Source organism: Phoca vitulina, unplaced genomic scaffold, assembly GCF_004348235.1.
Source record: "Phoca vitulina isolate PV1807 unplaced genomic scaffold, GSC_HSeal_1.0 scaffold17, whole genome shotgun sequence".
Taxonomy (NCBI): Eukaryota; Metazoa; Chordata; class Mammalia; order Carnivora; family Phocidae; genus Phoca; species Phoca vitulina.
The window spans coordinates 35,610,573-35,638,466 of record NW_022589720.1 but is presented as its reverse complement, the minus strand read 5'-3'; positions in this window follow the sequence as shown (position 1 = coordinate 35,638,466).

Here is a 27,894-nt window from a genome sequence, read left to right as displayed (position 1 = left end):
TTAATCAGTTAATGATTAATAAACCCTTACTACTATTTTTAACAATAAAAGCATTCATTATAATGCATTTAAAAAATTATTGTTATCAGGGGTTATAAGTGTCAGTTTACTTCCATAATTATTTCCTGTCCCATTATCTCAACCCCTTTCAAAGTTTACTGTATCAACTGCAGTTCATCATAGGGGTTTTTTAAATGTTCACTTTGGAATAAATGTTTTCAAGAATACACAACAAAACTGCCTTCAACCTCTGTTTTGCAATTAAAAGAGTAGTTCCAATGAGTAGCCACTGGGAGGTAGCATGTGTATTGTGTTTTCCGTACATTTTTGTGTAAAGTTATGAACTAAGAGCTCATAGTACCTAAAATTAATGGTAATATTTTTATGATTTGCATTAAATTTGTGTTAAAATATATAATTAATAACCGTGGTCAAATTGGTGAACAGCAGAAGCTAAACAATATAAACAACTAAATGTCATCCATGCTGTGTTAGGTCAGTGTTTTTCCTTGAGGAAAAATATATAATGCTGACTATTTGAATATTTTACCACCTCTGTCACTTTATGAAAAACTAAGTAACAGAAAGTCTTATGTTCAATTTGAGAATAGTTTAGAAACAAAAATAGTTATGGTTACATGCCTGAGATAGAAAACAGCATCCAAAGTAGGAAGCTCATTTGCAGGCCTGCACATATCTCAGTGGAAACATATCTCTGCTCTGCATAGATTTTTTTAAAATATCCATTAAATTGTTACTGTTACTAAGATGTATTACTGGAAATTTGGACTTTACCACAGTAAGTCAATTTCCTGTTCATAACATGCTATTTTGAGCTTTATTAATGTGAAAGTTAACCTCAAAGCATTAGAGGCTAATGACTTTAAAAGTGTCAAATATTTTTAATGTTTGCAAATTTTAAATATGTCAAATAGAAAACTTTTGCTCAAAGAATTTAGGCTTAAGTTTTGACTAATGTTGAATTCTGATTCACTTCTTTCTTAGTACTTAGCTATAATTCAGGAATAGTGTGCATAATGGAGAACATTTTTTTGTAAAATCATAATCATAAACTATATCAGAAAATCAGAAAATTCATCAAGCACCAGTAATTTACTGTTTGCCACATCCAGTCTTTAATTGAAATAGTCTTTTTTAAAAATTTTTATTTTATTGTATGTTAGTCACCATATGATACATCATTAGTTTTTGATGTAGTGATCCACAATTCATTGTTTTCGTATAACACCCAGTGCTCCATGCAGCACGTGCCCTCCTTAATACGCATCACCGGGCTAATGCATTCCCCCCCCAAACCCTCAGTTTGTTTCTCAGAGTCCATAGTCTCTCATGGTTCATCTCTCCCTCCAATTCCCCCCCCTCCCATTTTCCCCTTCCTTCTCCTAATGTCCTCCGTGCTATTCCTTATGTTCCACAAATAAGTGAAACCATATGATAATTGACTTTCTCTGCTTGACTTATTTCACTTAGCATAATCTCCCCCAGTCCCATCTTAAAATAGATACTTATTAATTTAATTATTGGGAATGTTTGTATTTTTACCAAGACAAACTACCTTCCAAGGGGGAAAGAAGGAAATAAATGAGAAAAAAATTTCATGTTGTTTGCATGATTAGCAGAGGAAATATCTTACACCAGCCACGATTAGGAAATATTAGAATGCCTAAAATGACATTTAAAGATTCCTTCCTTGATATTGACTTGGCCTTTTAGAAAATCTAAAGAGTAATATTTATTAATTATAAGTTTACAACTTTAAATGCAATAGCTACTACATTTCTATTGTGAATATTTATCTCACACTTGTTTTTATCCAAATATGTAAAGTCTATGGCTATTATAATGAATCCATCTTTTAGAAAAGAACTCTGGGATGCTGGTTTTTTACTATATAATTTATAGTTATTTTAGAGCTTGCTAGACAGAACAACAAAGAGTATTATCATTTTGTATTTTAATCTGATGATTTCTCCTCTCATTACACAAATCTGCCTACAAAATTACCAGAGCATGTCCTCTTAGCTTTCCAGGTCGTCCTGGGACATGAATTCAAATAATTAAAGCCCAAAACATATGATGACCAGAAATAGAGTAGAAGCTCTCTTAACCAGCTGTCACATTACTTACTCACTAGTTCATTTAGTCTCTCCCACCCCCTTGGAAACAAAGTGGACTGATGTTTCGGACACAGTGAACTCTTCCATAGCAGAGTTTGCCCACCAGCAAACTTGCAGACTTTTACTCTAATTCATATGCATATTTAGTCGTCAGAGTTTCATTTACTATATTAGAGCATCCTTCAGATAGGTTAAGCAGAAAAGTTACTTATCTAAAACATGAGATAGCCCAGGAAATCTAGAATCACAGCATTCCCCCAACATGTGAGGAGCTGGAACAATGGAATAGGAGTGGAATTCTGGGCATGACCCCTATTCTCTTCTCACACCTGACTCCATATCACCCAAGAGGGGCTTCATGAACATTTGTGTGGATACCCCAGTCCACACTTTAAGCCCCTTGTGGCCTAGAGATATATCACTATGGTACAGTTAGCCTTCAACGGGACTGACCCAGCAAGAAACTTGAAAAGGACCAACAAAAAGCCCCTTTGGCCAGGAAATATTGAGGTTTTGAGTTGCCAAGATATATTCTAGAAGCAGATACTTTAGGTAGGTGCTTCCTTTTCAGTGTAGGGACTCCTTGTTTCATACTGAGGGGCAAGGCCAAAACAGTATAACATTTACTAGGGCCTAAAAGTGGCATTGCTTGGAGCCAATGTAGTCAGGCATGCTGGGGCTATTGATGGTCAACGTTAATAACGGGCACCCTTATATCAGAACCTCTGTCACCACCATTGCCATTAGAAAATCAATCCTTGTAGCTATAGTTTCTCCATTGAAAGAGAATCTAAGTAACTGACCTCCTTCCTGATGTGTCCACGTCTAAACTGCAAGGGAGCTTCATCAAGAAAATTTCTAGCTTCTGCTTCAGGGAAACCTAACTCAGAATATAGGAAATTCTCCAAATCCAGGAAGAATGTTCAATATTTCTGCATGGCCCCAAAGACATATTCAGTGTTCACTAGCCTTAGGGTTTGAGTTTTTTCCAAAGCAATTTATGCTGATTGCACTTATACAATTATATAATTTAAAGAGATATTATGTAAACCCACAAAAAGTAAATAAAAAAGAAAATTATTTCTTTGAAAACTTTGTTGAATAGTTTGGGGAAACTTGATGAAGGTGAATTGCTTTTAAAATACTATTAAATTAGGTGTGGGTGGAAAAATCATTAAGCTCTAAAAAAGACTGCAGTTAGATTGCTTCTCAGTGATTTTAGGTTACACCTTCATTTCACTTTAAAGAAAGCAAAACTTGAAACCAACTGTAGATAACCTGCTATGGGTGTGGATAATGAGGGAAAGACAATAGGTTACTTGAGTCAGCAGAGGGATTTTTAAAAGTAAAGATGTTGGCCCAACATCCAAAGGTTATTAGCACAGCATTTATTAGCTGGTTTGAAAATTGGAAGAAAAAAATAATAGTATTGAGTCCTAGAGGAGAAGTATCCATTTATCAACCTGACACTCAAAATCTTATAGATGCATTGAAATTGTTTATTGTATGAAAATAACTTCACAATATAGCTAACTTTATTTTATGATTCCTCACTTAAGTTGACTTTTTTTTAAATTAACCAACTGATTAATCTTGCTCCCATTGGTTAAGATGGCTTCTCCAGTACATCTAGATAATTAAAATTATGGTTGTAACTTGAATACTTGTGCTGATTACTTTGTCTTGGATCTAAATTAATTTCCTATGGATTCAGTTATACCATAATTAAGAAAGGTGAAACAGCAGTCTCAAATTATTTTTGCCAAATGTGCACAGATAAAGTCAAATGAAGATTAGGAATTATGACATATAATTGATTAATTAAATTCTACTCTAAGAGGAGGGATTGGCAATTTTTATATGTCTGCATTGGTTTAAGCTACTATTCCTATATAAAGGGCAACTGAAACAATTATGTTGCTATGTTTTTTTATCATATTCTACACTATCAGGATCTGTTAGGCACTTTGTTTGCTTTTATATGTGCATATACCATCTCAATTAGCTGTTATTCAAAATTAATAAACATTTTGGTTGTATTCTGCTTTAAAAATGAAACTTTTCTGGCATAATTTCTTACACTGTTCCCCTTGATACAGTTAGTTCTGGTCTTAAATTGCCAGTTCCAGTTCCTAATACTTACCTGGACTCAGGTTTCTGACATTTGTTTCTTCCTAGGTCATTTCCAATTCTTGCACTCTGTTGATGTCCATAATTTGACTTAGCCATCTTTGCTAAGAATTGGTGATGCTCTTGAGGTCTGCTATTATATAGAACCCCCACTTTGTCTTGATGACCAGATTCTGGGTTCCACCTGAGTGCAATTTACATTCATAGCCATCCCCTACTTTTCTAGATTCTGCCTGGTGACAGCTCTTCCAATTCTAGCTCCTTGTCTCCCCTTCATCACTTGCTAACCCCAAATACCTCAAATATCCAGGGAACTGAACTATGTCAAAATATAACTATTAATCCTCTTTGGTTCTTGGTATCATTTATCTTTCCTTTGTGCCGCTCTGCTCTATTTATTTTTCCAATTTGTTTTTGGTTATCAGCCCATATTTCTGAAACAAATTGATTTTATCTTGTCATTTTTAAGCAGAGCTCCATCCATTATACCTTAACATTTTTATCAGTCAGGATTGCATTCAGCTGCATATAACAGCAGCAACAAACCTAACAGTTGCTTAAATAATTAGTCATTTGTCATTTCTTTTTCCTCCACTACAACAAATCTGGTGTTAAGAGGGCCAGAGTAGGTGTATCAGCTGATACAGCTAATCCCAGCAGGGATCAAGCATCCTGTCTTTTTGGCTTCCTAAACAACTTAGCCTATTACTTTTGTCCATTCGGTGATATGATGGCCTCTTTTGTTTTTGCCAATTGCCAGCATCTTCTTCCTTTCATGAAATATACCCTTCCTGCCTTTGAACATTATAAAAGAAAACTTTATTGGGGTATAATTGACATGCAATTAACTGCACATATTTGAAGCAAACAATTTGATAAGTTTATGCCTATGTATACACACATAGAATCTCTACCACAATCAAAATAATTCATGTACTTATTACCCCTCAAAGTTCCCTTACTTATGTCCATTTGTGTTCCTTTTCTTCCTCATCTCCTCCATCCCAAGGGAGCTACTGATGTGCTTTCTGATGCTGAAAATATGTCTTGATTTTCAAGAACTTTGTAAAAATGAAATTATACAACATATACTTCTTTTTTGTATGGCTTCCTTCACTCAGCATTATTATTTTGAGATTAATTCATGAGGTCATGCATATAAATAGTAAATTCCCTTTTATAACTGAATAATAGTCCATTTTATGGATCTTTCAACATTTGTTTATCGAGTCACCTGTTGATAGACATTTGGGTTGCTTTCAGTTTTGGATTGTTAGAAATAAGGCTGCTATGAACATTTGTAGGAAAGGCTTTGTATGGACATATACTTTCTTTCCTCTTTAGATGGCTGGGCTATATGGCACATATATGTTTTATTAAATTATTATTGTGATTTATTTAATATGTTTTATTATATAGTTTATATTGTATTATGTATTATACAGTAAAATATATTGTAATAAATTTATTGTAAATATTAATGTTTTATGAAACTTCTGATCTGTTTTCCAAGGTGATTGTACCATATTACATTTCCACAAGCAATGTATGAAGACTTTCAGTTGCTCCATATACTCATTAACACAGTGGCATGGTCAATCTTTTTAATTTAAATCTAGTGGTATAGCATTATGATTTCAATTTGCTTTTACCAAATGACTAGTGATATTGAATATATTCCATGTACTCATATGCCATCTTTATATCTTCTTTGGTGAAGTGACTGTTAAGATATTTTGCCCATTTTTTTTGGTTTGTTTGTTTTCTTAATATTGAGCTTTATATTCTGAATACAAGCCCTTAGTCAGATATGTGACTTACAAATATTTTTTCTCAGCTTCTGGTTTGTCTTCTCTTTCTCTTAAAAGTGTGGTTTGCACATTAGAAATTTTAAATGTGAATGAAGTTGATTTTGTCAATTTATCTTTTATATATTTTGCCTTTGGTCTCATACCAAAAACAATCTTTTCCTAACCCAAGGTCACACAGATTTTGTCCTGTATTTTCTTTTAGAAAGTTTTAGTTTTAGGTTTCACATTTATTTATAATCTATGTTGATTTTAAAAATGTAACAGCAGGGATGGGTTGATGTTCATTTTTTATGTGCATATCCAAATTTCAGGGGGTTTTAAATTACGTTTTTTCCATTTGGTGAAAAGACTATCCTTTCTCCATTGAATTACCTTTATACCTTTGTTGAAATCAATTGATCATGTACCTGTGAGTCTATGTGTAGAACTGATTCTTTTCCATTGATATGTTAGTTTATCTTTGTATCAATACCTTACTATATTAGATTGCTATCACTTGAAATCAAGTAGTGCTAATTCTTTTTATTTTTCAAAGTTGCTTTGACATTCTGGACTTCGCATTTCCATGTGAATTTTAGAATCAATTTATCTACTTCTAAAAAAAATAAAACTTCTGAGATTTTGATTGGAATTTTTCATTAGGATTGCATCTATAGACCAGTTTGGAGAGAATAGGCATCTTAAAAACTATAGTATTTTGATCCATAAATATGACATATCATTCCATTTATTTAGATCCTTTAAAATTTATCTGCTCAATATTACGTACTGTACAGGTTTTATACAAGATGGTCACTTTTCTTTTAAGCAATGCATCTTTATTCTTGGCTAGAAGAATAGAGGAAACACTAAAAATCTCTTTAACGCATTAGGCTTTATTTATTTTTTTATAAGAGAGCTTTATCGAAGAACTTGAAACTTCATCTTACTGGCTGAAATTATTCATATAGTAGAATGTATTTGCAAGGCGGTCTGAAAGGATATCCCTATAATGGAAGATGTCAGGAGAAAATGGGTATGGGAATGATGTTCAAGTAGCTGATCCACAAAGACTGAAAATTAACTTCTCTGTCATAAGATTTTTCAAAACTTCCTATATTTTTTACTGTATTTATTTTACTGTATTTTTTTACTTCATGTATTTTCACTGTATTTATTATGTTTAGAATGGCAAGAATATTTTCATCTTCTATCTAGTAGAAGAATTTCCCTTTCACATTCGGTATTTCAGGTGTCTAACTTTAAAATATTAGGTCTGAAGGCATAGCTTCTCCAGGACTAAGTGATATTATTGATATTTAGCCGAATTTCTTTATTCATTTTATGTCATTATCTAATTATAATTTTATTTTATTTTTTGTAGAAAATTCCAGTCTGTCTTAATATAGGAAGGATCAAAGGTATTTATGTGACCGATTTGTGTTAGTTTTGATAATGGGATCTGATTGCCAAGATCTCTAATAATACCAGAGCTTTGGACTAGATACCCCCAAATACCAATGACCCATAGATCAAAGATGAGAAGAAATACTCCCTAACAAAGGGTAGTGTGTGTCCTCAAGGAACCAGCATGTACCTCACCTGATATTCCCTTAGCTTTTTGTCACACAGTGAGGGTGATGTTGGAGATTGAAACTGGGAAAAATGTTAAATTTTGTGTTGAGAGTTGCCTGTTACCATCTAAGTATTAGTCAAAAATGGATATTTTGGAGGCTGCCTTGATGATCATTTTGGTCATCTTTCTTGTTAACTCTTTAGTTTTATAAAGAAATAAAATCTTCCAAGTGACTGCAAATCAGGTTGGTCTTTGTCTTCTTTAAATTACCCTACAATCGCAATAACCGCAAATAAATGCCATAAAACTACCACTAAATGTCGTAAGTAATATAATATATGATAAGATACTATTTTTGATTTCATCTTTTCCATGATGTACTCTAATATAATCTATATGCTATAACCCAGAAGCAGAGTGCAACAAGAAAAATCAGTGAGTAGAAATGAATCTTTCCCAGGAATTATTTTCTTATTCTACCTAAAATGTACTGTTGCATAGTGATGATAACACAGACCATTTGGGGATGCTAACACTAATTCTGACACTCATTAGCAGAATGAACTCAGGCAATTAGTATATTCACTCTTGATTTCCTAACCTGTAAAATAGAGATCATAAAGTCTACTTAATAGGGTTCTTAGAAGTTTTTGATAATGTATGTGGGATATCTTATTTATAGTAAGCGCTATTAAATAGGGCTAAATGTAGGAACATATAATAATATAAATTGTATGGGGAAAACCCAAATTGCTTACTTAGTTATTTCTTTAAAAAAACAAAATAAACATGGGACAGTCTGTTTCCTTCTATTTCAGAGAAGATAAATATTTACATCACTTGCTTTTCTATCTCCTTAGCCCACCCTTTCCCCCAAGCGTTCGTGCCTCAGATAAAATTTTTTTAATAATGGGAATATAAGAAACATGTGGTACAAAAAAATGGATTCCAGGCTACACTGACTCGCTGTGGTTGAGTTTTAATAAAATAACCTCTTTTCCCTTGGTTGTAGGGCCAGAAACCTTAGGCAAAAATGTGAGCTATAGAATCAACAACTTTAGTATATGTTCTCAAACTTAAATAGAAATCCAGCTAAATAATTTCGGGATTTACAAACTGGATTTAATCTAGGTATGAAGCCATTGCTGCTTCATAGAGTTTGCACTGCTGGAACCTGTGCATCTATACATTCTTGGAGATTTTCAGACATTTTCCGTCACCAGAACTGTCAAGGTATCATTGCTTTAGTGGCAAATTTATCTCAAAATGTAAATCTAGCATATTAAGTGTCATTGGTGATTTTTCTTGTAATAAAAACATTTGAGAGGAAAAACAAAGAAAACTCTGGTGACCTATAATATAAATAAAATAAGTAGACACCAAGAAAAATGGCATTTTGTGATTCCTGATACATTATGGGACTCAGGCATCAAATAGATCTCATAGCATTTACTATCAGTCCCCAGTACATGGACAATTAATTAAAATCTCTTATTCCTTGATTGTTGAAAGAGGTTATTTTGTTAAAACTCAACCACAGCGAGTCAGTGTAGCCTGGAATCCATTTTTCGTACCACATGTTTCTTATATTCCCATTATTAAAAAAATTTTATCTGAGGCACGACTGCTTGGGGGAAAGGGTGGGCTAAGGAGATAGAAAAGCAAGTGATGTAAATATTTATCTTCTCTGAAATAGAAGGAAACAGACTGTCCCATGTTTATTTTGTTTTTTTAAAGAAATAACTAAGTAAGCAATTTGGGTTTTCCCCATACAATTTATATTATTATATGTTCCTACATTTAGCCCTATTTAATAGTGCTTACTATAAATAAGATATCCCACATACATTATCAAAAACTTCTAAGAACCCTATTAAGTAGACTTTATGATCTCTATTTTACAGGTTAGGAAATCAAGAGTGAATATCAATGATCAGGCAACTGGGAAATAGAAAAAGTGGACAGTTCCTTGCAATACTTGAGTTATTGTTACAGTTCATCTCAGTGGGACCAAACAGTTTAAGCATACATGTTTCTATTTTACATGCAGTCAAGATGTTCCTTATCAGGATTTCTACATCTCATTCTCTAAATGTTGTTATTCCTCTCATAAACATACCTGATAATTAAAAGCCAGCAGCTGCTCCATCAAAAATGTAGGACATGTGATAGTGCGAAAGGGAACGGTTGTGGAGTAAGACTCAACTAAATTCAAATCTCAGCTTCCCAGTGTATTTGCTTACCCAGATATCAGGGTTAGAGTTTGGGTCAGGGTCAGGATCAAGTAATTAACCTTCTATGTTTCATTTTCCTTGTCTGTAAAATGTGAATAATACCATTTTTCCAACAGAGCAGTGGTGGGTAATAATGAAGTCCCTGACAAAGGTCATCCTCAAACATTGATGCTATTATATGTGGTATTACTCTCTACCAAAGTGTGGTATCACTTAACAGGGGTGGGTTTGGATAATGTAAAATAACTGATATTTTCTCTTCCAATTTGCATATTCAGCTGACATGAAACTATGCTTGATATGATGATCACACTTTAAGAAGTTTCTGTTATGGTAATGAAACTGTGAGGTGGGCAGAGAGTGTTCAGCAAATTCAGGATTGTAAAGGAATTTCTTCACAATGAATTGAGGGGTTTACATGGTGGAGTGGAAAACATGAGTTGGGTAAGGAAGCACAGAGCACTGAGAAGATGAGTTCAACAGAGAAAATAGGAGTATATGCTGTAAGTTCCTTATGTATTGATTTATTTATGTTGCTGTCCCACCCCCTGTATGACTGTAAATTCCTATCATTAGAAGGATATAGAATAAATGAAGGTGTGTGTGATATGCATGTGTGTGTGTGTGTGTTCACACATTTTTTTAAAAAGGAAAAAGAGATACTCATTTTTTTTACTCCGTAATAACTTTTGATTTTCTCTCTCCTTTCTTTTTATCTCTCCAAGAACCTGGTGCATAAGAAATATGCCCATTTATGTAGCTATGGACATAAAAATTCAGCCCCAGTTTAAAATAACAACCACCACCACAACATCTTGGGGACATTTTAAACTCAAGAGGGTTGTTAGCTCTGATTGGAACTACTCTGACCATTTGCTGCCTAGATGAAGCTCTGTGGTGCTATCTTTGACTTAAACTCCCAGGGAATCACACAAAACACTGCTTTGGACAGTGTTTCCAGGAAGAAAACAGCTTAGACCTAATAACAATTTGCATTTAGAGGTGGGAAATTGCTAACTCAGCTATAAAATTATTTATGTAAGATGCAATTTTTAAGTCTCCTCTTTGTTTCTAAAGTAGAGTGCATAGATATATACATTACAAACCTATAAATCACTTTTAATTTAAACATAACTGACTTTATTAATCCCTTCCATTTCTCAAAGCCTTCTTGTACTGTAAAGAAATGCAAGCATCCGTGCATGAAACTCGGATACACTTCAATGATTTCACACATTTAGTCAAGATTCTAGCTTAGAAATTGCACAAAATAGATGAGCTTGAGGCCATAACACTCATAAGCATTCTACGAATATTTTTATCGTGAACAAATTTGAGAACTCTTTTCTCCCTTTGAATCCAGGCAATCCAAATGCTATATTTGCCAGTGAATATAATTTTAGAAATCATTAGAATTAATGAAGGCATATTTTCAAACAATAGAAATATTCACTGCACTGAAACTATTTTTGAATATATTGAAATATATTTTAATATAATATGTTCCAAAATTCTCATCTTTTTAATTCTGGGGTCAATTCTGACATCCAGGGTTCATGGTTTCCCCATCTGAAAGCCAAGTCCCTCCTCTTTTTCTTAATTAATTTGAAATGCTGTGTATGTATTTGCCAAGCTCATGTAATAGTCTTAAGGGCTTTGAGGTTGACACCTTCAGTAAAACCTTAGAAAACTGAATTGCATATGAGATATGGTCTTACCTTTATATGGGATGAACTGATACCTACTTTTGCATTTCTGATTTTTAAAAGTAGAGCGGACTATCAATAAAAGGAAAAAAAAACCAAGTGTTGCCTTTTTTAATATTTTTCCCCACTTCTGTGGTTAATTTATATTTCTAACACTAAACTTGATGTCAGTAGTTTGAGTTACTAATGATTAAGGATTCAGAATATTCAGTGGCTAATTTGGCCTCACCTTTAGAGCCAGACCTCCAGGGACACCTGGGTGGCTCAGTTAGTTAAGTGTCTACCTTCTAGCTCAGGTCGTGATCCCAGGGTCCTGGGATTGAGTCCCACATCAGGCTCCTTGCTCAGTGGAGAGTCTGCTTCTCCCTCTGCCTGCCGCTCCCCTTGCTTGTGCTTTCTCTCTCTCTGACAAATAAATAAATAAAAAATCTTAAAAAAACAAAGCCAGACCTCCATTAGTGTTGGAGAACAGCAGAAAGTTTAAAAGAATTTATATTAGGCCTAACTGGTTTTATTCTTTTAACCTCTCTCGAGGACTCATTAGAGATGAAAAGTGAAGACAACCACCTTCTTCTTTGGCTACAAAACTACAAAATATATCACCAATATTTTTATATTAAAGGGAGGAGACACAGACAACCAACTAACCCACTTCACCCCTATGAACAGAAGGAATTAGCTTAGACAGTAGAGGCCAAGGGGTGCTGTGATCCCCTTCCTTTCTTAGGGTTACTTCAATGTTTTAGGCAGGCTATCTAATAGAAAAACATTCATTTGTTGCTTCTATACCCGGTTATCCCATGAAACCCATTTAAAATCATGACTGATGCCATCATACAGTATACAGACCACTGGCTGAGGGAAGTTTAATGGTGTTGCCTGGGAAGAATCATGGTTTAATGCAATTAAAGATCTGTTTTTTGTTTAATCTTTAAACAGAATGAGATTTTTTCCACCATCATCATCACAGTATCCAGAGAACACAAAAGTCTCAGATTTAAAATTTAGAGCTACAGTACTATGCAAACATTTTATGGTTAATAAGGAAAAAAAAACACTACAAACTGCATAAAGTGATGTTATATAATTATTTTCTTGTTAGCAGCCTTCTTCATGAGACCAAAGCCCTTTGAAGTTCTTTGGTTCATGACTGTAACTGTTGTGCTTAGAACAAGGCCTGGCATTGTACAGAGGTTCAATAAATGTTGGATGAATGAATCAATAGTAAGTGTCTTGAAGCAGGAAGTGTGTATTATGGCAAGATGACTCTGATGGGAGGAGAAAGATATAGGGTACTTAAAGAGACAAGAAGTTCAAGCTCAGGACCAAGGCAGTTCTCTAAGCCACAGATACATAGGAAGGATTGAGATATGATATCAGAACTTATGCCATATACTTTATATACTTTATAGTTTATTGCATATAAATAAGTATAGTAAATTATATATATGTATATATATATATGTATATGTATGAGAGAGAGAAAAATTGAGAGAGAAAATACGAGAAGAGAAAAGGGAAGGGAAGGGAGAGAATTTGACCTGGGATTTAAAAGCAGGAGAGAATGGATTCATAATTCCCCTACACATATACACACATGCCTCACACATACCACATATATATTTGGGGTGAGATATCCCACTCCAAGAATATTCTTCCATAAGAAAATCCATGGAAACACAGGTATATTATTGAGTCACAGAAAGGTAAGATATTAATTAGAGGAGGTTTATTTTTTAATCTTTTCTAACTGGTATAATGGATCCCATTGAGAGGGAAATATTTTATACACAAGAGAGCAGGAATAATTGATAACATAGGGTTTTGGGTTTTTTTGTTTGTTTGTTTGTTTTGTGAAAACTTCTGGAGACAAGAGGATCCCCAGCATGAGACTGACCTTAAATAAAAGTCTGGAGAACTTCCTTATTGGGACAAGAGAGAAGAGGGTATAAAGGATGTAGATGTAAGCTTTTATGCCTGGAAGTGGAAAAAAATTAAACATTGGAAGAAAATTGAAAATTTTGCAAAAGTTGATAGAGGAAAATGAGGTACAGAGTTAATGGGAAAAATGAAGTGCATGAAGATAAACATTTGGTTGCTGTTCAATCTCAGATGTCCATTTAAACCTGTGAAATCATGATTTATTACTGGAAACAATACATCCCATTTTCTGCATTTTCCCAGCAGTTGCCTCCCTGGATCAGGCATGGAGAAATCAAACATGGTCTGAATCAGGGCTTACCTTTGGAATGGTGTCTTACTCATAAAATCTTTCTCAAAGTGGCTTACTGTCAAGATATTTTATTTTTTTTATTTTTTTTTTTTTTAAGATTTTATTTATTTGACAGAGAGAGACACAGCGAGAGCAGGAACACAAGCAGGGGGAGTGGGAGAGGGAGAAGCAGGCCTCCCACTGAGCAGGGAGCCCGATGTGGGGCTCGATCCCAGGACCCTGGGATCATGACCTGAGCCGAAGGCAGACGCTTAACGACTGAGCCACCCAGGCACCCCATGTCAAGATATTTTAAATCTAATGGGTCCCAAAGTTTCCTAAGTCACGTAGTATCTGTGTAAATTTCTTTGTAGAGAGCTGACACAGGACTGTTGAAAAATAACTGGTATTTATCCCATTATAAGAAACCTATGATGATTTTGTATGTCATCAATTACTTTTAGACCGCAGTACAGTACTATTTGTCCATGTGGAAGTATAGCTTTAAATGGAGAAATGGCTACTGTATGATAAGACACTGTAAGAATTCTTTCTTACTGCAAGTATAGCAAAGCAAAATAAATTTTGCTTGATTACAAAGCTAAGGATTGCTATCTTAGGTAAACAATGACCAGTCTGATTTTGTTCTTTGAATTCAGGATGTTATCAACAGTATACCTTCGTAAGTGTGGAAAGGAGATAGCCTTTTAATCACTTCCACCTGGTTTCACTAAATTAATTCTATTGGTATCTTATATATATATATATATATTTCCCATGCTAGAAACAGAGAATAAGAAAGACTAAATAATCTAAGTACAATACATACTGGACATTGAGGTGTTTTTTAATCATCCATTGGAGTATGGGTTTCTTTGCTCTTTTGATATTTCAGGAGAACAAATAATGAACAAATAATGATGATGCCATACTTTGAAACTATGAAATTTAAGGGAGTAAGACCATTTAACTTCAACTGACACACCATTCATAATTCTCTCTTTACTTTCTGTTCAGGCTGACTGCTGGCAGAGTATGGTATCTCCTTTCAGATAGAGTCTAAGCAACAGTCTATACCTAAGTGCTCTTTTTAGAATTATGGCAACTCTGGGTCATGTGACCTTAGGCTGATATAGTAATTAACTCTTTATGTCCAAATGACTGAACTGCATGCTCTAAAACTGAATGTAAACAAATATAAATGTCAACATAAAGATTTGCTATCTACTTTTGATAGTTAATGTACTACTGGAAAATAAGTCATCTTCTTGTGCATAATTTTTAAAGAATATAAAATAAGCTATATCTTGTCATGAAGTGTTCAAATTTTTGTGGTTGAAAAGTTTGATTCTGCATAGTTTGTAGCTCTATATTCTTCCACATTTTAGACTCAATAAAAAAGCCAACATCTCAACTCGAGGAATGAATTGGTACATTAGCTTTGCCCTGAGACATCTGCTAAAGCCTAGGAGAGCTTTTGTCCCTTTCCATGCATAAAGCTGCACATGACACTGTGGATTTGTGCTAGTGTTCATTCAAAAAGCATCTATTGACTATCTGCCATGCATGGCATGATACCAGAATCAACTATAATTTTTAATAATGTGTAGAGATGGAGTTCTTATAGTCAGTGTAAGGCAGCCTATGAAAGAATAGTAAAATTTTAGAGATAATAGGTCCTGGAGAATGGAGACAAACTTAAAGTGGGCAGGACAGAGGAGACATCACTGAAGATAGATCTTTAGTACTTAATAGAAAAAAATTAATACACTGAATAAAATCTAGTAAAACCAAAATTCGAGTTTCTAGATTAAATAATATTTTCAAATATTTACAAATTTCCATTACTAAAAAGTTTTGAATAGAAGATAGGCCATTAGATTTCACATACTACTATATGAGTACAAAAGCCTAAGAATGAGTTCTTCATATTTATGTTGTATGTTTATTTGTGATCTTTAGAATGACATATCTACATTTGGATCTTTAGTTTATTTCTGTTATTCTCTAATTCATTGTTTTTAAATATTGTATTTAGAATGCCAAAAGAAAAGAGTTTTGTATAAATGGGCCTATGAAACAGAGAAATTGTTGGCCTTGTCTTAATACAGAACCTTGTCTGAATTCAAGCTCTATTACAATTTTTGGGACCATGGGCAAGTCATTTAAAGTCTTTGGTTCCAGTTTTCTTTTTCTTTTCTTTTTTTTTTTTTTTTAAATTTTTTTTATTGTTATGTTAATCCCCATACATTACATCATTAGTTTTAGATATAGTGTTCCATGATTCATTGTTTGTGCATAACACCCAGTGCTCCATGCAGAACGTGCCCTCCTCAATACCCATCACCAGGCTAACCCATCCTCCCACCCCCCTCCCCTCTAGAACCCTCAGTTTGTTTTTCAGAGTCCATCGTCTCTCATGGTTCTTCTCCCCCTCCGATTCCCCCCCTTCATTCTTCCCCTCCTGCTACATTCTTCTTCTTCTTTTTTTCTTTCTTAACATATATTGCATTATTTGTTTCAGAGGTACAGATCTGAGATTCAACAGTCTTGCACAATTCACAGCGCTTACCAGAACACATACCCTCCCCAGTGTCCATCACCCAGTCACCCCATCCCTCCCACCCCACCCCCCACTCCAGCAACCCTCAGTTTGTTTCCTGAGATTAAGAATTCCTCATATCAGTGAGGTCATATGATACATGTCTTTCTCTGTTTGACTTATTTCGCTCAGCATAATACCCTCCAGTTCCATCCACGTCGTTGCAAATGGCAAGATCTCATTCCTTTTGATGGCTGCATAATATTCCATTGTATATATATACCACATCTTCTTTATCCATTCATCTGTTGATGGACATCTTGGCTCTTTCCACAGTTTGGCTATTGTGGACATTGCTGCTATAAACATCGGGGTGCACGTAGCCTTTCGGGTCCCTACTTTTGTATCTTTGGGGTAAATACCCAGGAGTGCAATTGCTGGATCATATGGTAGCTCTATTTTCAACTTTTTGAGGAACCTCCATACTGTTTTCCAGAGTGGCTGCACCAGCTTGCATTCCCACCAACAGTGTAGGAGGGTTCCCCTTTCTCCGCATCCCCGCCAACATCTGTCATTTCCTGACTTGTTAATTTTAGCCATTCTGACTGGTGTGAGGTGGTATCTCATTGAGGTTTTGATTTGGATTTCCCTGATGCCGAGCGATATTGAACACTTTTTCATGTGTCTGTTGGCCATTTGGATGTCTTCTTTGGAAAAATGTCTGTTCATGTCTTCTGCCCATTTCTTGATTGGATTCTTTGTTCTTTTGGTGTTGAGTTTGATGAGTTCTTTATAGATTTTGGATACTAGCCCTTTATCTGATATGTCATTTGCAAATATCTTCTCCCATTCTGTCAGTTGTCTTTTGGTTTTGTTGACTGTTTCCTTTGCTTTGCAAAAGCTTTTTATCTTGATGAAGTCCCAATAGTTCATTTTTGCCCTTGCTTCCCTTGCCTTTGGTGATGTTTCTAGGAAGAAGTTGCTGCGGCTGAGGTCGAAGAGGTTGCTGCCTGTGTTCTCCTTTAGGATTTTGATGGACTCCTGTCTCACATTGAGGTCTTTCAACCATTTGGAGTCTATTTTTGTGTGTGGTGTAAGGAAATGGTCCAGTTTCATTCTTCTGCATGTGGCTGTCCAATTTTCCCAACACCATTTGTTGAAGAGACTGTCTTTTTTCCATTGGACATTCTTTCCTGCTTTGTCAAAGATTAGTTGACCATAGAGTTGAGGGTCCATTTCTGGGCTCTCTCTTCTGTTCCATTGATCTATGTGTCTGTTTTTGTGCCAGTACCATACTGTCTTGATGATGACAGCTTTGTAGTAGAGCTGGAAGTCTGGAATTGTGATGCCGCCAGCTTTGCTTTTCTTTTTCAACATTCCTCTGGCTATGCGGGGTCTTTTCTGGTTCCATACAAATTTTAGGATTATTTGTTCCATTTCTTTGAAGAAAGTGCATGGTATTTTGATGGGGATTGCATTGAATGTGTAGATTGCTCTAGGTAGGATTGACATCTTCACAATATTTGTTCTTCCAATCCATGAGCATGGAACGTTTTTCCATTTCTTTGTGTCTTCCTCAATTTCTTTCATGAGTATTTTATAGTTTTCTGAGTACAGATCCTTTGCCTCTTTGGTTAGATTTATTCCTAGGTATCTTATGGTTTTGGGTGCAATTGTAAATGGGATCGACTCCTTAATTTCTCTTTCTTCTGACTTGTTGTTGGTGTATAGGAATGCCACTGACTTCTGTGCATTGATTTTATATCCTGCCACTTGACTGAATTCCTGTATGAGTTCTAGCAGTTTTGGGGTGGAGTCTTTGGGATTTTCCACATAAAGTATCATATCATCTGCAAAGAGTGAGAGTTTGACTTCTTCTTTGCCAATTTGGATGCCTTTGATTTCTTTTTGTTGTCTGATTGCTGTGGCTAGGACTTCCAATACTATGTTGAATAGCAGTGGTGATAGTGGACATCCCTGCCGCGTTCCTGACCTTAGGGGGAAAGCTCCTCAGTTTTTCCCCATTGAGAATGATATTCGCTGTAGGTTTTTCATAGATGGCTTTTATGATATTGAGGTATGTACCCTCTATCCCTATACTCTGAAGAGTTTTGATCAAGAAAGGATGCTGTACTTTGTCAAATGCTTTTTCTGCATCTATTGAGAGGATCATGTGATTCTTGTTTTTTCTTTTGTTAATGTATTGTATCACGTTGATTGATTTGCGGATGTTGAACCAACCTTGCAGCCCAGGGATAAATCTGACTTGGTCGTGGTGAATAATCCTTTTAATGTACTGTTGGATCCTATTGGCTAGTATTTTGGTGAGAATTTTTGCATCCATGTTCATCAGGGATATTGGTCTGTAATTCTCCTTTTTGATGGGGTCTTTGTCTGGTTTTGGGATCAAGGTAATGCTGGCCTCATAAAATGAGTTTGGAAGTTTTCCTTCCATTTCTATTTTTTGGAACAGTTTCAGAAGGATAGGTATTAATTCTTCTTGAAATGTTTGGTAGAATTCCCCTGGGAAGCCATCTGTCCCTGGGCTTTTGTGTTTTGGGAGATTTTTGATGACTGCTTCTATTTCCTTAGTGGTTATAGGTCTGTTCAGGTGTTCTATTTCTTCCTGGTTCAGTTTTGGTAGTTGATACATCTCTAGGAATGCATCCATTACTTCCAGGTTATCTAATTTGTTGGCATAGAGTTGCTCATAATATGTTCTTATAATTGTTTGTATTTCTTTGGTGTTGGTTGTGATTTCTCCTCTTTCATTCATGATTTTGTTGATTTGGGTCATTTCTCTTTTCTTTTTGATAAGTCTGGCCAGGGGCTTATCAATCTTGTTAATTCTTTCAAAGAACCAGCTCCTAGTTTCGTTGATCTGTTCTACTGTTCTTTTGGTTTCTATTTCATTGATTTCTGCTCTGATCTTGATTATTTCTCTTCTCCTGCTGGGTTTAGGCTTTATTTGCTGTTCTTTCTCCAGCTCCTTTAGGTGTAGGGTTAGGTTGTGTACTTGAGACCTTTCTTGTTTCTTGAGAAAGGCTTGTATTGCTATATACTTTCCTCTTAGGACTGCCTTTGCTGTATCCCAAAGATTTTGAATAGTTGTGTTTTCATTTTCATTGGTTTCCATGAATTTTTTAAATTCTTCTTTAATTTCCTGGTTGACCCATTCATTCTTCAGTAGGATGCTCTTTAGCCTCCATGTATTTGAGTTCTTTCTGACTTTCCTCTTGTGATTGAGTTCTAGTTTCAAAGCATTGTGGTCTGAAAATAGGCAGGGGATGATCCCAATCTTCTGGTACCGGTTGAGACCTGATTTATGACCTAGGATGTGATCTATTCTGGAGAATGTTCCATGGGCACTAGAGAAGAATGTGTATTCCGTTGCTTTGGGATGGAATGTTCTGAATATGTCTGTGAAGTCCATTTGGTCCAGTGTGTCATTTAAAGTCTTTATTTCCTTGTTGATCTTTTGCTTAGACGATCTGTCCATTTCAGTGAGGGGGGTGTTAAAGTCCCCCACTATTATTGTATTGTTGTCGATGTGTTTCTTTGCTTTTGTTATTAATTGCCTTATATAATTGGCTGCTCCCATGTTAGGGGCATAGATATTTACAATTGTTAGATCTTCTTGTTGGATAGACCCTTTAAGTATGATATAGTGTCCTTCCTCATCTCTTATTACAGTCTTTGTTTTAAAATCTAATTTGTCTGATATAAGGATTGCCACCCCAGCTTTCTTTTGGTGTCCATTAGCATGGTAAATGGTTTTCCACCCCCTCACTTTCAATCTGGGGGTGTCTTAGGGTCTAAAATGAGTCTCTTGCAGACAGCATATCGATGGGTCTTGTTTTTTAATCCAATCTGATAGCCTGTGTCTTTTGATTGGGGCATTTAGCCCATTTACATTCAGGGTAACTATTGAAAGATAGGAGTTCAGTGCCATTGTATTGCCTGTAAAGTGACTGTTACTGTATATTGTTTGTGTTCCTTTCTGGTCTATGTTGCTTTTAGGCTCTCTCTTTGCTTAGAGGACCCCTTTCAATATTTGTTGTAGGGCTGGTTTCGTGTTTGCAAATTCCTTTAGTTTTTGTTTGTCCTGGAAGCTTTTTATCTCTCCTTCAATTTTCAATGACAGCCTAGCTGGATATAGTATTCTTGGCTGCATATTTTTCTCATTTAGTGCTCTGAATATGCCCTGCCAGTCCTTTCTGGCCTGCCAGGTCTCTGTGGATAAGTCTGTTGCCAATCTAATGTTTCTACCATTGTAGGTTACATATCTCTTCTCCCGAGCTGCTTTCAGGATTTTCTCTTTGTCTCTGAGACTCGTAAGTTTTACTATTAGATGTCAGGGTGTTGACCTATTTTTATTGATTTTGAGAGGGGTTCTCTGTGCTTCCTGGATTTTGATGCCTGTTTCCTTCCCCAAATTAGGGAAGTTCTCTGCTATAATTTGCTCCATTATACCTTCTGCACCTCTCTCTCTTTCTTCTTCTTCTGGGATCCCAATTATTCTAATGTTGTTTCGTCTTATGGTATCGTTTATCTCTCGAATTCTGCCCTCGTGATCCAGTAGTTGTTTATCTCTCTTTTTCTCAGCTTCTTTATTTTCCATCATTTGGTCTTCTATCTCACTGATTCTTTCTTCTGCCTCATTTATCCTAGCAGTTAGCGCCCCCATATTTGATTGCACCTCATTAATAGCCTTTTTGATTTCTACTTGGTTAGATTTTAGTTCTTTTACTTCTCCAGAAAGGGTTTCTTTAATAACTTCCATGTTTTTTTCAAGCCCAGCTAGTATCTTTAAAGTGATGATTCTGAACTCTAGATCTGACATCGTACTAATGTCCGTATTGAGTAGGTCCCTGGCAGTCGGTACTACCTCTTGTTCTTTTTGTTGAGGTGATTTTTTCCGTCTTGTCATTTTGTGCAGAGGAGAATAGATTAATGAGAGAACAAAATGCTAGCAGGGTAACAACGTCCCCAGAAAATATACTCTAAACAAATCAGAAAAGACCTGAAGCAGTGGGAAAAGAAAGGGAAAGAGAGAAAAAAGAAAAGGAAAGAAAAAAAGAAGAAAGAAAAAGATAAAGATAAAAACAAACAAAAGCAGAACAAAACAAAACAAAACAAAAACAGAATGTGATCAAATATGATCAGGCTGGATTATAGATCAGTGCCACACACTAGATTTTGGGTGTATTTTGGTCTGTTAAAAGAAAGTGCCTCCCAAAATTTTAAAGAAAGAAAAACTTATATATGTACAAAAATAAGGGTTGATATGATGAAGGGATGGAATATGAATGTAAAGATGGAAATTATAAAAAATTTTAAAAAAGGATTTGATAAGTTGTTTGAAAAAAGAAAGAAGAGGATTAAAAAAAAGAAAGAAAGAAAAAAGGGAGAGAATGTGATCAGGCAGGGGAGTAGAAAAAAACCATACACTAGAGATTTAGAGTATATTTTGATCTGTTAGAAGAAACTATCTCAAGATTTTAAAGAGAGAACAACTTATATATATATGCCAAAAATACGGGTAACTACTATGAAGGGATAGAATATGACTTTAAAAATGAAACATAAAAATGTTTTTTTTTAAAAAAGGGATTGATAAGATGTTGGTTGAAAAAGGGAAAAAGAAAAATTCAAAAAAAAAGAAAAAAGGAAAAAAGAAAAAAAGACAGTTAAAAAAAATAATTAACTTTGAAAGACTAAAGAATCATGGTAAAAAAGCCATGAATTCTATGTGCAGTGTTCCCCTAGCGCTGGAGTTCTGCCGTTCTCATTGATCGGTAAACTTGGTCTTGGCTGGCTGTTCTTGCTGATCTTCTGGGGGAGGGGCCTGTTGCCGTGGTTCCCAACTGTCTTTGCCGGAGGCAAAATTGCCCCGCCCTTGCTGGTCCGGGCTAAGTAATCTGCTCGGGTTTGCTCTCCGGAGCTTTTGTTCCCTGCAAGCTCTCCGTACAGCTTTGGAGGCGGAGAGTGAAAATGGTGGCCTCCCAGTCTCCGCCCCGGCAGAGCCGAGAACTCGGGGTCCCGCTCCTCAGCGAGCCCCCAGAGAAAAGCCGTCAGTCACTCCCGTCTCCCCGGTCTCCGGCCGCACTCCGCGCTCACCCGGCCTGTGACCGCGCCTTTCTATCTGGCACCCGACCCCGGGTGGAGTCTCCAAACCCAGCAGATCCCCGCGGTGCACTCCCGCACCTCTCCTCCCGGGGGAAGAAGGTGAGTCTCCCCGGATCTGCCGCTTGTTGGGTCCCTGCTGGAGGAGCAGTGGCCCGACTGTGCCGCGGATCACGGTTTATAGCAACCCCGAGCTGAGAGCCCGCGCCTGGGCTCCGTCTCTGCAGCCGGCTTCCCTGCTCCGATACCTGGGAGCTCTGCCGCACTCAGGCACCCCCTGTCTTTCTGTGACCCCGAGGGTCCTGAGACCACACTGTCCCGCGAGGGTTCCACCCCCCACTTCGCCACCAGAGTGACGTCCCTCAGCGGAGCAGACTTCTAAAAGTTCCGACTTTGTGCTCCGTGGCTCTATCACTTGCCAGAAGCGGCCGACGGAGGCCCCTCCCCCGCCGTCTATCCTCCCGAATATCGCCACGGATTCACTTCTCCGCACGTCCTACCTTCCAGAAAGTGGTCGCTTTTCTGTTCAGAGAGTTGTTGCTCTTCTTTTCTTTGATCTCCTGTTGAGTTTGTAGGTGTTCAGAATGGTTTGATCCCTATCCAGCTGAATTCCTGAGAGGAGACGAAATCCAGGTCTCCTATTCCTCCGCCATCTTGCTCCGCCCCCCCAGTTTTCTTTTTCTTTCTTTATTTTTTTTTAAGATTTTATTTATTTATTTATTTATTTATTTATTTATTTATGAGAGAGAGAGAGAGAGAGAGCGTGAATGGGAGGGAGGAGCAGAGGTAGAGGGACAAGCAGACTCAGCACTGAGCGTGGAGCCCAGTGCAGGGATCCATCTCAGAGACCTGAGATCATGACCTGAGCTGAAATCAAGAGTTCAGCACTCAACCGACTGAGCCACCCAGCCACCCCTGGTTCCAGTTTTCTTATCTATATGTGATGAATGGAATTAACATATTTGTGATTGAGAAAACTGGGAAAGCCTATAGTGAGTTTCAGAGTTGTCAAGATGGAAAAATAAGCAATGGAGATATTGAATATGAGGAAAGATCAAGTGAGTAGAGAAATTCTTGGCAGAAATGGGATTTCCTTTGGGGGATGAAGAAGAGTGAGAGCCTGCTTCCAGGTTGGAAAAGTAGTGTAAATAGACACTGCTTTTCATGGAGGAGTCGTATTTAAGATACATCTGTACTAGTGATAATAAAATTTACTTCCAGGATTGCTGTATGATGTTAATAGCATATTGAGCATGATACCTGGCATATAGTGGATGCTCAATGTAGGGTAGCTGTTTATCATTCCTAGAGATAGTAATATCAGCCATAGTAAGAGGTAAGGAAACTCAAAGGTAAGCAAAAGTTGTGTTCTAATGAAATTTTAGCAAAAAAAAAAAAAAAGAGGTTCAGATTTTTCCTTCTAATGTTTGCTTCTATAATGAATACATCCTTGAATCTTGTCATGATAAACAATTTATCACTTTTATCAAAATAGTTATTGTCTACTTTTGACTCCAGTTTAGGATATATTTCTTTCTTGTCTTCAAGACTTGGATAACTAGGATATAGCATTAACAGTTTTCAAGATTTAGGTTCTAGTAATTAAATAAGTGCTTTAAAGATGCCCTTTAACCCAAAGTTAGTTTGGTTTATAGGATTTTATTTATTATTCACTCAGAGTATGTAGAATACAATAAATAGTCATGATCCAAATAGCACTGAATGGTTTATTTGGCTTTGAGTGATGAAAAGAAGTGTTGGCTGAAGAGACCCTAGTTGGGTTGGTCTATGTGTATTGGGTATGGGAGATGGTCAATCATCCTTCCATGAACTATCAGAGTCATTATTTAGGAATGAGTCTGTGTGAGGCCATAAACCTTGGCTCTTCATGCTTTACATCATCCAGGTTTGCTCAGACACTGAGAGGAACCTAGGAACATATCAGTTCTGGGAGAATTTACATTTCTTCACAGAGGCATCTGTATACTGGGGAGGCTAATCTCCGAGTTCTTTCTGGTACTCTGTGGATTAAATCAGGCAGACATTCTGTCACCACAGTCAAGTGTGACTCAAAAAAAGGTGAATAACACCTTGGGGGAAAAAATACCCTGAAGAGGTCCGTACTCAGAAGAAAAAGATGAATGAGGAGGAGGAGAAAAATTATATATTTATGATATAAAGCTAGGTATTATATATATACATATATTTATTATAGATAGCTTTTGAAGATTTCTGAGTGTGTGAGAAAATCAGGCATCATTATTGTACTGAATACATCCCCTAACATCCATGCGTATACCTTGAATTGAATAAAAATCAATCTTTTTTTGGTTGTATTGGTACTCAGAAGTTCTAGAATGGGTGTCCATATTTAATCCTTTAATTAATTAGTCAAAACAAGCCCTTTTATATTTTAATTGTGTAGCAAATCCCTGGCAAGCAGAATAGAAGAGAGTGGAAGCAGATCCAATAGTTCAGTTAAAAAAAAAAAACCTTTCTGACACAACCTAGAATTCCTATTACATAAAATCAATGAAGAGATGTTTCCTAATTTCATTTGTTTTTAAACATCATATGTAATAACATAATAATGCTTAAATTCTTTTCTACCTAGAATTATGCTGCAGATGAATAGTTTCTAGACATATTTTACAAAACACTAGTTCAGGGTATGTGAATAGGGTATATAAAAGAGTTGTAATTTGTGGAGTAAGTTTATATCTCAATTTAGACACTTCTGTTCATAGCACCATATAAATGGTAGTGAAAATTCTGTAGTAAAAAAAAAAATTGGGATGCACGTACCCCTTCGGATCCCTACATTTGTATCTTTGGGGTAAATACCCAGTAGTGCAATTGCTGGGTCATATGGTAGCTCTATTTTCAACTTTTTGAGGAAACTCCATACTGTTTTCCAGAGTGGCTACACCAGCTTGCATTCCCACCAACAGTGTAGGAGGGTTCCGAGCGAAATAAGTCAATCAGAGAAAGACATGTATCATATGACCTCACTGATATGAGGAATTCTTAATCTCAGGAAACAAACTGAGGGTTGGTGGAGTGGTGGGGGGTGGGAGGGATGGGGTGTTTGGGTATGTGCTATGGTGAGCGCTGTGAATTGTGTAAGACTGTTGAATCACAGACCTGTACCTCTGAAACAAATAATACATTATATGTTAAAAAAAAGAAGAAGATAGCAGGAGGGGAAGAATGATGAAGAGGAGGGAAATCGGAGCAGGGGACGAACCATGAGAGACTATGGACTCTGAGAAACAAACTGAGGGTTCTAGAGGGGAGAGGGGTGAGGGGATGGGTGAGCCTGGTGATGGGTATTAAAGAGGGCATGTATTGAATGAAGCACTGGGTGTTATATGCAAACAATGAATCATGGAACACTACATCAAAAACTAATGATGTAATGTATGGTGATTAACATAACCTAATAATAATAATAATAAAAAAGAATTCACTCAAGGCAGAACAACAACAACAACAAAAAACAAAACTAATGATGTAATGTATGGTGGTTAACATAACATAATAAAATAGAATACTGTCCAGCCTAAAAAAAAAAAAACACAATATTTTCTAATCGTTCTTTTTTTTGCCTTGAAAATTTTTTTAAATTTTATTATGTTATGTTAGTCACCATACAATACATCATTGGTTTTTGATGTGGCGATCCACGATCCATTGTTTTCTTATAACACCCAGTGCTCCATGCAATATGTGCCCTCCTTAATACCCATCACCGGGCTAACCAATCCCCCTTCCCCCTCCCCTCTAAAACCCTGTTTGTTTCTCAGAGTCCATAGTCTCTCATGGTTCATCTCTCCCTCTAATTCCCCCTCCCCATTTTTCCCTTCCTTCTCCTAATGTCCTCCATGTTATTCCTTATGTTCCACAAATAAGTGAAACCATATGATAATTGACTTTCTCTGCTTGACTTATTTCACTTAGCATAATCTCCTCCAGTCCCATCCATGTTGATGTAAAAGTTGGGTATTCATCTTTTCTGATGGCTGAGTAATATTCCATTGTATCTATGGACCACATCTTCCTGATCCATTCATCTGTTGAAGGGCATCTCGGCTCTTTCCACAGTTTGGCTATTGCGGACATTGCTACTATGAACATTGGGGTGTATATGGCCCTTCTTTTCACTACATCTGTGTCTTTGGGGTAAATACCCAGTAGTGCAATTGCTGGGTCATAGGGTAGCTCTATTTTTAAATCTTTGAGGCACCTCCACACTGTTTTCCAAAGTGGCTGTACCAACTTGCATTCCCACCAACAGTGTAAGAGGGTTCCCCTTTCTCTGCAACCTCTCCAACATTTGTTGTTTCTTTCCCTGTCCATTTTTGCCATTCTAACTGGTGTAAGGTGGTATCTCAATGTGGTTTTGATTTGGATTTCCCTGATGGTTAATGATGATGAACATTTTTTCATGTGTCTGTTAGCCATTTGTATGTCTTCTTCAGAGAAGTGTCTTTTCATATCTTCTGCCTACTTTTTGACTGGATTATTTGTTTTTTGGGTGTTGAGTTTGAGAAGTTCTTTATAGATCTTGGATACCAGCCCTTTATCTGTAGTGTCATTTGCAAATATCTTCTCCCATTCTGTGGGTTGCCTCTTTGTTTTGTTGACTGTTTCCTTTGCTGTGCAGAAGCTTTTTATCTTGATGAAGTCCCAAAAGTTCATTTTTGCTTTTGTTTCACTAGCTTTTGGAGATGTATCTTGGAAGAAGTTGCTGTGGCTGATGTCAAAGAGGTTACTGCCTATGTTCTCCTCTAGGATTTGGATGGATTCCTGTCTCACATTGAGGTCTTTCATCCACTTTGAGTTTATCTTTGTGAATGGTGTTAGAGAATGGTCGAGTTTCATTGTTCTGCATGTGGCTGTCCGATTTTCCCAGCACCATTTATTGAAGAGACTGTCTTTTTTCCATTGCATGTTTTTTCCTGCTTTGTCAAAGATTATTTGACCATAGAGTTGAGGGTCCATACCTGGGTTCTCTATTCTGTTCCATTGGTCTGTATGTCTGTTTTTGTGTCAGTACCATGCTGTCTTGGTGATCACAGCTTTGTAATATAGCTTGAAATCGGGCAACGTGATGCCCCCAGCTTTGTTTTTCTTTTTCAACATTTCCTTGGTGATTTGGGGTCTTTTCTGATTCCATACAAATTTTAGGATTGTTTGTTCCAGCACTTTGAAAAATGTCATTGGAATTTTGATCGGGATGGCATTGAAGGTATAGATTGCTCTGGGTAGCATAGACATTTTAACAATGTTTATTCTTCCGATCCATGAGCATGGAGTATTTTTCCATCTTTTTGGGTCTTCTTCAATTTCTTTCATGAGTGTTTTGTAGTTCCTAGAGTAAAGATCCTTTACCTCTTTGGTTAGGTTTATTCCGAGGTATCTTATGGTTTTTGGTGCT